At 46.9% G+C, this 14415-nt stretch overlaps 1 protein-coding gene across 7 annotated transcripts in view; it reads right to left on the bottom strand.

Moving 5' to 3' along the window:
• The window catches only part of LOC144126021 (sodium/potassium/calcium exchanger Nckx30C-like), a 200159-nt gene that overhangs the window by 83559 nt on the left and 102185 nt on the right, over window positions 1-14415 (bottom strand). The window lies entirely within an intron of this gene.

Genomic DNA, 14415 nt, shown 5'->3' with positions numbered 1-14415 from the left:
GAAAAAAATGGTTAAATGTTCCAAACAGTAATGGTTCTGATAAAATGGCTTCGAAATGATTGAAATGTTTCAGTTCATTACAGCAAAAAAAAAATGTATGTTGATATATCACCTCGATAGCCTTAACCAGGTAGCCATCTCCACAATGCCATTGTGAAGATGACAAGAAAAGTAATGATTACTTTTCTTGTTTATTTGCTACCTTGCTTTGCAGGCCTCTTTTGCAGTGACCTGTGTTTCTCTTTCCGCACAGTCGTCATCGCCGTCAGCCTCAAACATCCATTGCACCATGTATCATCCTCAAGAAACACCATATATCATGATAATGCCCGCTTGGGCAATGCAGCCATCACTAAAGCAATCGTAGCGTTCATTCTGGACATTTTCAGCACCTAAATACCAATGAGCGCATCCTTTCCAGCATGCTCTCAAACAAAACTGTTGAAAACACATTTGAGTTTTCTTTCTCCCCATTGAGGCATTTCTTCCTCAACCAGAGTATAGCCGCAGTCAGTTAAAGGTGACTTATAAGTCACCTTTAACTTGTCTTTGTGGGCTGCCAACAACGAGAGTTTTGAAAAATAATTACTCGCGGTAGACGCTATCCACCATATAGACGCTGTGCCCTGCGTCGGGTGGCATTGCCAGAACTTATCAACAGCGTGATAGTCAGCATAGGTTGATTTGCGCAGAATCAGTGCGTGCGGAAGAAATTCTTCATCGTTAGTTATTTCATTAAGTGTCAAGTTCGAGGCTCAGAGCCAAAAACAAATCGGTATTGCTCGTGAAATCGCACTGAAGCCGCGCTCAAAAGCAACCAACGCGCTTCAGGCAAGTCGCACAGAGTCTAGAGCTAAATTTTTCTAAAGACAAAATGCTAGGCAGCTTTTCGTTGTTGCCAGATGAGACTAATAATCCCTCTAAGCCAGGGGAAAATCAGTGTACCTGTTTTATTATATTTTTTAACATAGCAGAGCAGCACATCGCTCAGAGGTTTTAAATTATGCATGATCGGTTACCACCCAGGTTTCTAAAAGTGTAATTTTTCGCGTTAAGAATATTGTCCGCACGCAAGTGACGAATTGAATATCGTTCAGAAAAAAAAGAGGGGCAGTTCATACTACGAGAAAACGAAAATTCTATTATTTTTTCCCCATTTTAATAAGAACAATATTAATTGGTTTTGGGGGGAAAGGAAATGGCGCAGTATCTGTCTCATATATCGTTGGACGCCTGAACCGCGCTGTAAGGGAAGGGATAAAGGAGGGAGTGAAAGAAGAAAGGAAGAGAGAGGTGCCGTAGTGGAGGGCTCCGGAATAATTTCGACCACCTGGGGATCTTTAACGTGCACTGACATCGCACAGCACACGGGCGCCTTAGCGTTTTGTGCTGTGCGATGTCAGTGCACGTTAAAGATCCCTAGGTGGGAGTGAAAGAAGAAAGAAAGAGAGAGGTGCCTTAGTGGAGGGCTCCCCATTTTAAGCCTGCCCTGTTTCCTTACAGCAGCAGAAAGCAGTCGTGAGCGGCCATAACCTGCATTATAATTTCGTGTTCTCAACACCCTCACCGCTGGTTAGACTTTCAAACTGCTGAGAAGACCGAGCACGCGAATGATGGCCAAGAGAGCTCTGTTTCTCAGCGGAAGTCTAGCAAACACAACTGTCACTGTCCACAACTCTGGGATCGACCTTGCAGTCAGCGAACTGCGGTAGTGGGCCGAGAGTTTTCCCTCTTCGGGAGATACGGTGCTTCACTGTTGACCAGCGCCGAAGGAAACCGACCGCTCGCTTCCGCGCGAAATGAGAATTACAAATAAAGAGCACACCTCGTAGGGGAAAAAAAAAAGAAAACTCGTGCACCCTTTGTTACCGCATTATTCGATCCGCTAGCCGGCCATGCGCCAGAATTGATTGCGAAGTTCTGGTAATCTCTTCATTGCGTGGCGGTTCAATTGCAGAGGGGCCCGAGCGTAAGACAAATACTCCTGCCACGCGAGGTTAACGCGAAGTTAGCCCTCGTTTTTTTTATGCCGTTTGCGTTCCTGTCTGCGCTGCGCTTGGTTTCGATCTGGGCCACAGTCAGGTCGCGGCGAATTCATCGATTCGACCGCCACCAGCCACGTATAGCGCGACCGGCGTAGCGGCTCAGTGGGAATCATCACACGAAACGAAGCGAGGCTGTTCCGAGTTGCTTTACGCACGCAATACGAACGCAGTCTTCCACGGGAAAAGCGGGTGAGCACTCGCAAAGCTAGAATAGTCTTCTTGTTAACTCCCGCTTCTTCTTCTTCGCATTATTATTATTATTATTATTATTATTATTATTATTATTATTATTATTATTATTATTATTATTATTATTATTATTATTATTATTATTATTATTATTATTATTATTATTATTATTATTATTATTATTATTATTATTATTATTATTATTATTATTATTATTATTATAAAGTTTATCCTACGCTATTCACTTTTTCGTTCCTGTGCACTTGCTTGTTTCAGAAGTATTTTCTTATTATTCTCCTCCTGCACGTCAGAATGTCATGTGAAACGTACGTGATTCAAGAAACGCATTTATACTTATCAAAGCTGAGGCTGGTTGCCAGACCTCACTAGCATTGTTGGATAGCACCACTGCTCGCAAAACCCCGCACACAAGCAAGGCGACTGGAAGGACCCCCCCAGTACAGAAACATGGCTCAAAGATAACGCCGTAGAACAAGTATAAATTCCAAACTCCGCGCAGAGATTCGAATTTTTTTAATTCTTGATTTATTTGCGTCATTCTTGTCAGTCTCCTTCCAAAAGCCTTCCTCTCCTAAGTCCCCTTTTCCTATACAGGGTTTCACGTCATTGCTTTTAAACACGCGGGCAAAATCACTCCGTTCAGTAAACAGCTTTCTCTCTCGCTCTTCCTCAATCTCACTCTCTGCCTCATTTCAAAATAGCATTCAGCGGAGTGTTGAGCTCATCATCGAAACAGCATCCCTGAAAGGAGGCATGTTGAAACACGGTTTCGTGTTTGGTGCATAGATTTTGATTAACGGAGGTCACCGGCCTAGCCGTTTGTGCAATCGATTAGTCCAGTGTTCTGAAAACGGTAATAAACTTTCTTTCGTTGTCTAAACCGGGCAGCTACGTGTGTCCGTGGCAAACGTGCAGCAGAGCCGGAAAAAGTACAGAAGGAAGATCGCGAGTGATCGTCTAGTGAGCGAAAAATAACAATATTGAGTTCTTCAATAATCTGTCTGCCTCTTTACGCAGCGTATGTGCCCTTTTTTTTAATTAGCTGCCGCACCTACTAAGCCATTTCGGCCTTTGATGAGTACGGCTTTCTACTCAAAGATGAAACAGAAAGGGGCCATAAAAACGCGTAGTAGTCGCTCGTCTCAGTCCTCGCTTTGACATTCCGTCCCTATACCTACCCCTCACCTTTTCTTTCATTAACCTCCGGCCATAATGGCGCCTATTAATTCCTCTACTCCTCAGTTTTTTGCACCTGCGCACTCTCCGCACGGGGTCAGCCTTGAAGCTGCGCAATAAAGGCACGAGCAGGTGCTCGCAAAGACTGCCACGCCCAGGACCAGGAGAAGGAGCTTCTGGACGTCGCGAAAAATCAATTGGCCGCCGTGAACCTTCATAAATGTTGACGACTCTATAATTTATCCACTGAATTTTTATGACCTCGCATTTCTATTTTGGCTCGTCGGTAATGCAGCTACTGCACAGAAGGATACTCTCACACGCGCCTCTCTCTCAAGACGCCAGCTCCTGTGCACTTCCTTCGCCTTGAACTTCGTGCCGCGCCCCACGCTAACAAAGCGACACAGGACCGACGTAATTAATACTATTTATGGCTTCCAGACACCCATGGAGGGCAAGCTTCTGCTTCGTATTGTTCTGATTTCTCGCCCGAGGTGTCTCTGAAATGCATTTCAGAAATGCCGGCTCAAGAACTTCGTCTTTTTTTAGCTTTTATTTTTACCATGATCTGTCGAGTTCTTCGAGTTCTTTTCATATGGTTCAAATCCTGTCCGTTCGTGGGCACCAGAGCATCGGCTCTCGTAGGAGTCTCGTGGATAACAGCCTCGGGGAAATATGCTCGCAGGGCGTGACGGGGTGTTTCCGGTGCTTTGCGCTGCAGCCATAAGGGCGCGCAAGACGCATGCATGTGTGTAGGATACGCAGAGATCCAACGTATTTGCGAGTGCTGCGCGGGCGCTAAGTATTGCTCAAGTGAAAAGAGTTGCGGTACAAAACTGTGGCACGTGCTTTCTACAGTCCACAAGCCGCGTGCCTAGACAGTCTAACTGTAACGCTATCAAGGGACGTGGAGAGGAGATGTGCGGCTGCTTTCACGAATATCACTTATGTAAGTTCAATTATTTCGGAATGGCTCATGTTGAATTCTCAGTTTGGCTGCCCTACACGTGGAGAGAAAGCGAAAGGGCTACATAAAGGACGCGAAAAATAAGAGAACGTAAAATCTCAGTTCACTTCGTTGTAAGTGATACCAATGCAGTCGGAAACTTGGGGGACCTCATACTCTACGTAGTTTTTGTAGCAAAATTTAATACGCTGAAATAAAACTTGAGTGACTAAAAAGCTAAATAATTCCGCATCGATAAATAATGATCGCTACTATGCGACAATGCTTGAAAATATTTGCTTGGTCCTACTTTCCTAGAGCGCTTTACATAGCCAACAGTCTAAAGGCGTGTTAGCTAGGACTCCCTGAATATATACGACACAGCTCTGCTCGTCGCTGTAGCACTGCTGTCTTCTCGGGAAGCCGCTCCCCTCAATTTTCTCGCCTGCTGCGGCCCGGTGGTTGAAGAACAGCTGTCGAGAACCCACGGCGGATGGCGACGCTCTCGAAGCGTGGTGTCTTCGCTGGCGGGGGCGGGGATGTAAATGGTCCGAATGCAAATAGCTGCCGCTCGCAGCTCTGTGGCGGCAGGCCCTCAAGAGAGCACCTCCTACAGGCCCCCGTTCTTCCCCCCCCCCCCCTACCTTCGCCTCTCAACGTATTGTGGCATCTCCCACGAGGAGCCTTCCAAATTTCCGGAGATGCTGTCTCTCTCTCCTGACGGCCAACAAGCCATCGCGTCGCTTCTGTTTGCTGTGTTTTTTGCTTTATTCCTCCACACCGCCGCCTCATTGTCTTCTCTCTCTCATTTGTCTTTTTCTGCGGTGGTTTTATGTATTTCTCTCTTTCCCGGCGCCTAGCTTCCTCGCGGTTTAGCGTGTTGCATACGCGTCTGTTATCTTCTCGCGGAAACACACAGACGGCGTTGTTCGGTGGCGATTACATTCACGGAAACGGCGCTCGAGGAACACGCGGCGCGCGCCAACGCCGCACTCGTGGTCCCGAAGCGGCTGCCGCGACGTCGCTTCCGCACTGCAGGGCCCTTTAGAGGGAGCTGCGGAAACGGCCTCATACTTTATGCAGCCTCCGACGACAATGCAGTTTATGCACTCGTTATGGATCGCTCTCCGCGCACAGAGTAAGAATAGTGTCTGCACTCGCTTTTCCTCCTTTTCTGTTTATTTCCTTTCTCTTTTATTTTGCTTCTTCTGTGTCGCTGTATTTTTCTGGCGTTTATTTATTGATCTTTCCTGTGGGCCTTCCTGAAGATAGGAAGAATGCGCGAGGAGCGGCAAACTGATTTGAATGCGTAAACAAGCGCGGTTGTTCAAGACGTACCCGCGTTTATGCAAATGAGCAGAGCGACTGAAATGTAATGGGCATAGGGAAGCCTCGACGCGGCGTTTTTAGTGCGGATGGGGGACATTACTCGCCCTGCTCGAGACAGAAGCTGTCGTCAAATGTGAAAGAGGCACGAAGCACTAATTAAATGGCCATTGTTCTGACTACTTTTCTGAAGCCTTGTTGTAGCGATAGCTACATTACGGTAGCATTTCGAGCCTTCAGCGTGACGGTGGCACGTGACCGTGGCGGCGCAGCCACGGCGTGGCGCCGCAAGTGCCACGTGGTCACGTGGTTGGTCACGTGACCAGCCACGTGGTGCGGAGCAGCTGCTGCTGCCGGCGGTGCGGCGCGCTGGCGAAACCTAGCTGCAACAGCTTTGCGCATGACCGTGTCAAGTGGGACGAAGATGAAGAAGGTACGCCCAGCGAAACGGAGCGGCGAAAGACTGACTTTGAAATTTCATGGCACTCAGCAAGTTCCACTCGGCCAGCTGTAGCTATCGCGTCACTCCAGGTTTAACCAGAGCTATATCACCGGAAATTTTTTGCTGCAGATACGTCTGACGGGGACGCAGTGATCACACCCAAATTAAAGTAAGAAAAATTAAACTTCCAAGAAGTTTTGTTGCCATTCTTTTTATTTCGCTATAATGCAGTGCACCAAACGTAATATTCAATTCGTTTCCAGCTCTTCGGGCCACCCTATGTGACTCTGTTTGCGTCATACACCGCCTTGCTTCTACACATTTCTATAGAGTGGTGCGTACTTTGATTAATGCAGTGCCTCATCTCAAGTTCTTTCCGAGAGAGTTTTATTTAGCTCTGTAAGTCTCGTAGTAGATGTCCCACTGCTATTATGAACACTTCATTCGGGGCTACCCCAAGCTCCAGACTCCTGTTAGAAAATTTTTGAGAATCAAAATTTTGTGCCCTTCGCGTACTCAGGTTGCGGCGACGTTAAAAAAATTTACAGGGGGCGCTTTATTATCGCTACGAGATGACTTTGAGGTAACATTAGGTATTCACCTTGCTTGAAAGGCTAAGAGTGCTGACTTAGCACATTCATCAGCGAAAGCTGATTGGTCCTCCACCTTTCAAGGCAGGCACCGCCAGTTTGTTCTCATGGCAACCATCCTTTGGTTGCTCATTGAATGAAAATTGTTTTTTAGCCTCGCGCGGTGTCAGAACCTCCTCTGTCCGTGGTATTCACCTTCCAGCCTCTTTCTAATCTATCTTTCAAGTGGAGATGGGGATTTTTTTCCCTCCACTTCCCAGCACTCAAAACCGCCCGTGTGCTGTGCGATGTGAGTGCACGTTAAAGAACCCCAATGGAGTGCAAAATTATTCCGGAGCCCTCCACTACTCGTCTCTCATAGCCCACGTGAGGCTTCGGGACGTTAAACTCGCATGCTACCATTGCCATCCCCCCCCCCTCTTCTTCTTCTTCTTCTCCTTAGTAAGCATGACACATTCCTTGTACCAACTTCTTCCTTAGCTCAACTTCTCGTCCGTAGCGCCTTTTTTTCTTCTTCTTCATTTTGCGCCTCGAAAAACACGCGTGGTCGAGCCCAAAGTGCAGCCTCTCTCTTCGAGCTACGTGTGTGCGTTCGGTGAATGCCGGCTATCAGGGGCAGCGCCTCTCCACGTGGCCGGGATTCCTGATTCGAGCCGAACACGCATCGCTCAAGTTCCAGCTTCCATTACAGCCTCTGCTTGCGTTGGCCGGGGACATTAGGCGGCGCGCCAGGCCTCCCAAACGACGCAGCGCCACGTTTTGCCTTCTTTTTCTTTCTTTACCTCTTTCTGAACGCCCGTGCCTCGCTGCTTCAACTTATGTCTTCCACGATTCGGGCTGCAAAGTGGCCAATGCGGCATCTTCTCGCGCAGCTTGCGTGCTCCCCAGTTATCCCGCGAACAGCAGTGGAGAGGGCAGGAACACGGTGAGGTTCCAGGGGGAACATCGCGAAACCTTAAAGTACCTATTTTGTTCCTTCTTCCGTTCGTTCGTTCTTTCGCTCGTTCGTTCGTTCCTTCGTCCTATTCTCGCTGATGACGCGGTTTTCAGTTATTTTCATTTTCTCTGTGTTACAGCCACGCTGTTGACCGTTTGTTGCACTTGTCGCCACGTGAATAATAAAGTTCACTGCCGTTCTTCTGCTTCTTCGGCTGTGAACTCCATTCGTTGGAATTCAAAGCGCGTTCGAGTTCAAAATAGGCGGAATATTTTAAATTCTGGTGCTCTCCCGAGATCCTTTTGTTTGCAGCTGGCCCCTCATTCTTTCTTTGGAAATGATTCGCTATCTCCTCCGCTGCGCTCCGAACTTCTGGCGCCTACAAATAGGGCGCTGCTTGGACCGATAGAGATAAGCCGTATATAAAGAATAAAGCTCCAACGCTTACTCTCAGATGGCGCGAAAGACGGGACGACTCGAGAGGGATATTGAAGTGCGCTGAAAGACGTTTTAAACGTTGTGCGATTATGATTCACTGAACCCGAGCCTCGGGCGGAGAAAACCGAGTTTGAAAGACCGAATTAATTCGATTCCATTTTTTATATCTGCAGCTTTTTTTCGCTACCAGCTGGTCCCGCTGTATTTTTAATAACAGCCGTCTGTTTTTAATACTCTTAATGATTCGGCTGGTGCACTCATTCTCAATTGTCTGCATTGCGAAAGCTATGGAAAGAAAGGTCAACGCCAGGAGGGAAGTGGAATGCTAAACCGTTTTGGCCTGCGCAACGAATACCCCCACTCGTTATTTCTTGTTTTTTATTCTTTAACTGCTCACGACAGCGCGACAGCGGGAAACAGAGAAAAGAATGAGAACAGGCGTGCATTATAATTTCTGACTGAGGAAAGTCGCGGCCACAGGGATTAAATGCGGTCGTCAAGGGTAGTAATTTGCCTGACATTTTCCATGTCAAAGTAGTCGAAAATCGAAAAGCACAAAACAGCTTTCGAAGACAGTTTTCGGAGCAACGACATTGCGGAGCATAGTTTTTTTGCTGCAAAGCATTACCTTTCAAGCACCCCAGAGCATGCGCGACCGATTATCATTATTGCATTTGCAGCGCCCGCTTCTCTGCAGTTTATGAATGCGGCTTCTTTTTATTAGTTCTTTCTCACCCAAAAGCAGTGCACAATTCGAAAATAATAGGTTGTGCGCAGGCTGTACAAGCAAGCTTAAAAAAAATATCATACAAGAACGGACAGTCTTGAGCGGACCATCGCCGCTAACCTTACAAGACAAGCGGCTGGGACATTTATTACAGCGATCTGGGAGGGCCCAAGCAGGGGTCGTTTCGTAAGTTTGTTCGATGGGCGTGACTCCGTCTACACCGCAGTGCAGCGTTAGTAAATTCAAGGCAGCAGGCAGGTCGCTGTGGATCCGCCCAGCAACGCAGTCGGGACGGGAAATTTGGTTTTCATTTTATCGAACTAGACCTCGAGCAGCTCTTTCGGTCGAAAGTGTGTTTTTTTTTTGATGGGCCGCGTGTTCTGTATAAATACACTTTTTCTCTCTCATTCTCTGCCTCCTCTTATGGTGCTGTGTGGACAGAAACACACGAGGAGGTAGCAGACTAGGTCTCCTACATCGGCTGTGTGGCGTGCACCCTGGAGATTACAACCTTCTGACAAGACGTTCTGGAAGTAGAAGTGTTGCACTTAGTGTAAGAGTATTGTTACTAGTAATAGTTACTAGTTTCTGTTACTAGTAACAGTTTGGAAAGAGCTCAGAATGATAAAAAAAATCGTGAGCGCATTTCAGATTTTACAGTAATAGATTAACTAGTGCATAATCAATCCTGTGTTCACTTAGTGTAACAGTATTGTTACTAGTAATAGTTACTAGTTTCTGTTGCTAGTAACAGTTCGGAAAGAGCTCAGAATGATAAAAAATCGTGAGCGCATTTCAGATTTTACAGTGATAGATTAACTCTGCATAATCAATCCTGTGTTCACTTAGTGTAACAGTACTGTTACTAGTAATAGTTACTAGTTTCTGTTACTAGTAACAGTTTGTAAAGAGCTCAGAATGATAAAAAAATCGTGAGCGCATTTCAGATTTTACAGTGATAGATTAACTAGCGCATAATCAATCCTGTCGCTTCTTCTGCGTTAAAGCAAACAGAAATTTTAACTCTTTGACGCGCCATTTTTGTTCCCATCGAAAGGAAATGTTTTTCCGCTTAAATAATATATTTAGGCCTGAAGAAAGAATTTGTTAGTTTTCAAGCTCAGAATACTAACGATGTTTTCTTTTTTTGCAAGGGTGATCAAAATTTTGCACAAAGTGTCATATTTGATGAAAACAGCAACATCTAAACTCAGCGACTTATCAAGTAGACATTCGAAGGACCGCGGAAATGACTGCAGCTTCGAATGTGCGTGCTTCAAATTGCGAAAAAAAAACGGATGTTACTGATGGTTGCAACTTATGTCTGGACAAAAATGCCGGACGACGTGCTATCCCACTCACTGTTTTGCGAAATATTATTTGCTGCGTTTGTTATGTTGTGCAAAAAATTAGCTTATTTGCGAGCGGAAAGGTGCGAAATTCATCTGAACGAAAAAAAATCATTGTTAGGTACAACCCACTCTCAAAACAAGCTGAGAGTTCATTTTGTACGCAACTCTGTACATAACTTGATAAAAATACCGTATTTCTTTGCTGGCGGGAACGTCAATATCGTGTTTATAATCGCGCCTATCGCCACGCTAACTGAACAAGAAGAGTGTCTCAGCACCTCGGTCATTTCGAACATTGTGGTCCTTTCTTCCGTCATCTTATTCAGAACAGGTGAGATCTGCGACCTGGCATGCGTACTTTCGCAGTTATCGCAGCTGACGCTGCAGCTCGAGCTGCTCACGGCAGTGCCAACATTGTCCAGATATCGTAGACAAGAGCTGACGCAGCAAGACATGTGCGAATGCTTGGCCGAAGAGAGCTTTTAGCGTCATGGTCTTCTACTGGCAACTCCACATGCCGTCTGCACCGCCTGGACCCCTTACTCCAACTCAGTCCTCCGTGGCTGAGAGTGGCGTTAACAAATGCCTACTCCCACTTAATCGCAATGGCAGACTCTCCTGCGTGTGAGATGTGTGGGTGCGGCGAAACTATAGAACACCTTCTTTGTAACTGCCCTCGGTTTCAGCGTGAGCGTGCACTCCTGGCTGCAACACTCCGCCGTTTAGATCCTCGGCCCCTTACTGAAGCCAAGATTCTGGGCCCTTGGAGTAAGCCTTCATCGCAGAGGACAGCTTTGGAGGCACTTTTAAAGTTCTTGAAGGACTCAGGACAGAGTGCAAGGTTGTGAACTATCAGTGTGTGCCCTGTGTACCCTGCAAGTAATGGCCAACGGACATGTGGAAGAGTGATCATCTCCCTTTGTTCTCTCCCCTTTCCATCTCTCCCTCCGTTCCCCTTCCCACGTGTAGGGTGGCATACCGGGCGTTGCCGAGTTAACCTCCATGCCTTTCTGTTTCTCTCTCTCTTTCTCTTCGCAGTTATCGCAACAATGGCACGAGTACATCGTCATTGCGCGTGCTTGCTTAAGTTATGATCTACGATAGCGGCGGCAGGCGGCGATGGTTTTCAGTACTCCGTTTTTCTCTGCTAGATGCGAGTTGGATGGAGATCACAAGATAAAAAATGCGCAAGCAGTTGATGTCGAGTTAAACAGCCAATTAGAGAATGAATACAATGAAGCTTATCATCCAGTTGTCTGCCATATTGCGTGTCTTGTGGCGCAGTCTATAGGCGGTGGATTTCGCGAATATGATACCCTGTATTCTCCGAGAATATGCATTTACACTGCCGGTTGCACAAGAAAGCAAGTAGGTTTAAAACAATCCGCAGGAGCCCCCATCTTCTTATCACTTAACACTATACTGAACTGATAAGTAGCTTTATCAGTGTCATGTGCTGTTTTTTTTTTTACAAGAGGTTGTTTGCGGGCTTTTCTAGTTTTACTTACGCCTCAGCAAGCCTTGCTACCGATGCGTGTAGCTGCTGATTTACTGCCTTAGATGGTGTGCCGAGCACTGTTTATGTAGTCCAAGAGCACGATTAGAATACCATGCTTCTTAAAATCGAGCAATAATCCGAATCCCATCCCTTCCGCCACTGAGATATCGGGAAAAAAAATCTCATCACCCGCAATAATGTGGCGGCGGCTTGAGCAATCACGAGTGTTTACAGCTTCCAACGCATTAGGTCGCACTTTCTCGCTTTGCCGAACTTGCGAAATGTTCTTCTAAATGCTGCCGTGATTTCTTTCCTCTCTTTCGTTTCTCACTTTCTCTTTCTCTCTCCAACGAGACAAAGTGGCGGATCACGTTTTACCACCTCATGCGTGAACATACCTGGTGATTATTGTTCAATAAGCAAGCATGTGCAGAGCAGTAGACCTCATTTTCGGAGCACAGCTTGATGACGCAACCCACGTAAAACATGCTCCGCTCGGGGCGATGGTTCGCTGACGGCATTTCGACAGAGATGCACCCGCGTACGAAGGCCCGAAACATATCCCGTCTCTGGCGTGAATCCGCGCGCGCGCCGCACGAATATGGCCGTTGCGACAGCCCGTGAGCATAAAGAGGTCATCGGCGCGTTCACGGCACAGACGTGTTAAGAGAAGCGTGCAGGCGGATGCAGTGTGTTCTGCAGCGCCCTCGTGCGGTCTTCAATTGCGACGCTTTTCACTAGAAATCACAAAACAAACAACATGCCGGCGGCCTCAGTTGGCCGTGCTCAAAAATTATGCATATGGTCGGCCATAATCGAAATAAAAATTCTTTAACAACATTTTTTCGAAGCATAGCTCAAAGCTCGCTAAAGCGGCCTACTTTCGTCCAGATGCTTCTGCTGAATCGCTACAACTTTTGTGTCTGGACGAATGTGCTTACGCTGCAAGTAAGACAAAAGACTAAACTGCAGTCCTCGATTACTACGTAACTGGTTCGGTCTAATTTTTCTATGTGGCAATGTGTACACAAGGGCAAGGATAACATAAACAATATGTTTGAATTTCATTCCTTTTTCATCCTTTTTGTTCTTCGTTTTAGATGAACTGACGCGACCTCCTCGCTATCGCCAACCAGTCGTCGCGGAGGACGATTATCCACAGGAGTATTCCAGGGGCTTTAGAAATGTCTCAAGAGGAGCACGAAATCAAGGCTCATTAAGGTGCACTTCTAAAGTATGTTTGCGAACTAATTCAACGTTTTTTTTTATTTTTCATTACAAACGCTACATCTAATAACCACGCTGTAACAAGACGGAAACTTGCTGAGGCGAGAGCACCACGGGCGAATAACTTCTCTCTGGAAGCTGAATGGCTTAATTGCCTGCCGTCAACAGTGATACCATGCCGCTGCTAAAGACCTTCCAGCGAATCTTGTACTCCGCTCAGAGTGGTGCAGTGATGTCGCCATCCCTGCAAGCACTCTGCCACATGCGCACCTAATGTCAGCCGCAAACTTTCGTTCCTTCCACCCACGCCGCGTGCAAAACGCGCCGCTTGCAAAAGCGCACCCGCATGCATTAGCTCGCACTGCGTCATTTGCAAGCCACACGATGCGCGCATGTATCTCGGCAGAGGGACAACTACGGTGAACGCTTGCGCGGGTTGCTTGCCGCACCCAGTGGCGATCATCTCGGGATGATACCGGAGGGCTACGAGAATTTTAGGAGCAGCAGCTGGCGAAGTGAAGCGACTCTCGGGCGACAATCTACATGTACGCTTTTATGATCGAGCTATCTCCGCGACTCTGTGTACACGCGCTCCCGCGCGCAGGGCTTATGCAAATAATGATTGTGCATAGAAAGGAGCTGGACACGACACTGACCGATGGCCGCTTGTACATAGTGAGAGGCGATGTAGCTATGCTAATAATTGCTTGCGAAGTCCTAAGAGGTATTTTCGGAAATGTTGTTTGGCGAAATGCGGGAATCGGGCCCTGCGGAGACTATACTAAGAAAGGAAAAAAAAGAAAAAAAAGCGTGCGGCGAGTCGTGTGTACGGAACGAAATGGTGATGGAGCGCCCCGCGAAAGCTTCATTAGCATGTGACTCTCCCAGCGGCGCCTTCTTGGTAATTTTCTATCCAAATTTTGTATTTATTTTTATTCGGTGCAGGGTTATTGTTAAGGGGTAATTAGGAGGAAGCGTCCGCCGCCGCGGCGCGACAGTCTCGAAAAGGCCTGGTTTAGGTTCTAATTAACACCTAAAGTTAGCGCCAGGACAAAGCAGTAATCGGCCGGAGCAGACGGGCATCGGAAAGCTAATGTCTTAAAAACCATTTAGGCATTTTTTTTCGGGATAACATACAAGAATGAAGAGAGGTGCATGCTCGTTTCTCTTTTCATGTTTGAAATGCACGTCTCAGTTGCGGCGTTAACGCGGGGCGTTAGTGACGCTGGGCAGTCAGTGACGCCGAAACGCGACGAGGCATTCAGAAGCATCTCTAGTCAGCTGTGTTTACTCATCTCGTGCTGCATGCGTGGCCAATAAGACATTTTTATTATCAAAATTGTAGATACTCACGCGATGGGGCAGTGCAAGCGCTCATTCCTTATAACTCGGCTTCACCTCATGGCTGCACGGCATAATAATGTCTAAACATCAAATATTTGAAACTAAATACTATAGCCGTAGTTCGTGTGTTTTATACGGTCGAATATTTTCACATGGC

Source organism: Amblyomma americanum, chromosome 3 (assembly GCF_052857255.1).
Source record: "Amblyomma americanum isolate KBUSLIRL-KWMA chromosome 3, ASM5285725v1, whole genome shotgun sequence".
NCBI lineage: Eukaryota > Metazoa > Arthropoda > Arachnida > Ixodida > Ixodidae > Amblyomma > Amblyomma americanum.
The sequence above is the reverse complement of the archived record's forward strand: the minus strand, read 5'-3'. Positions and strand labels throughout refer to the sequence as shown.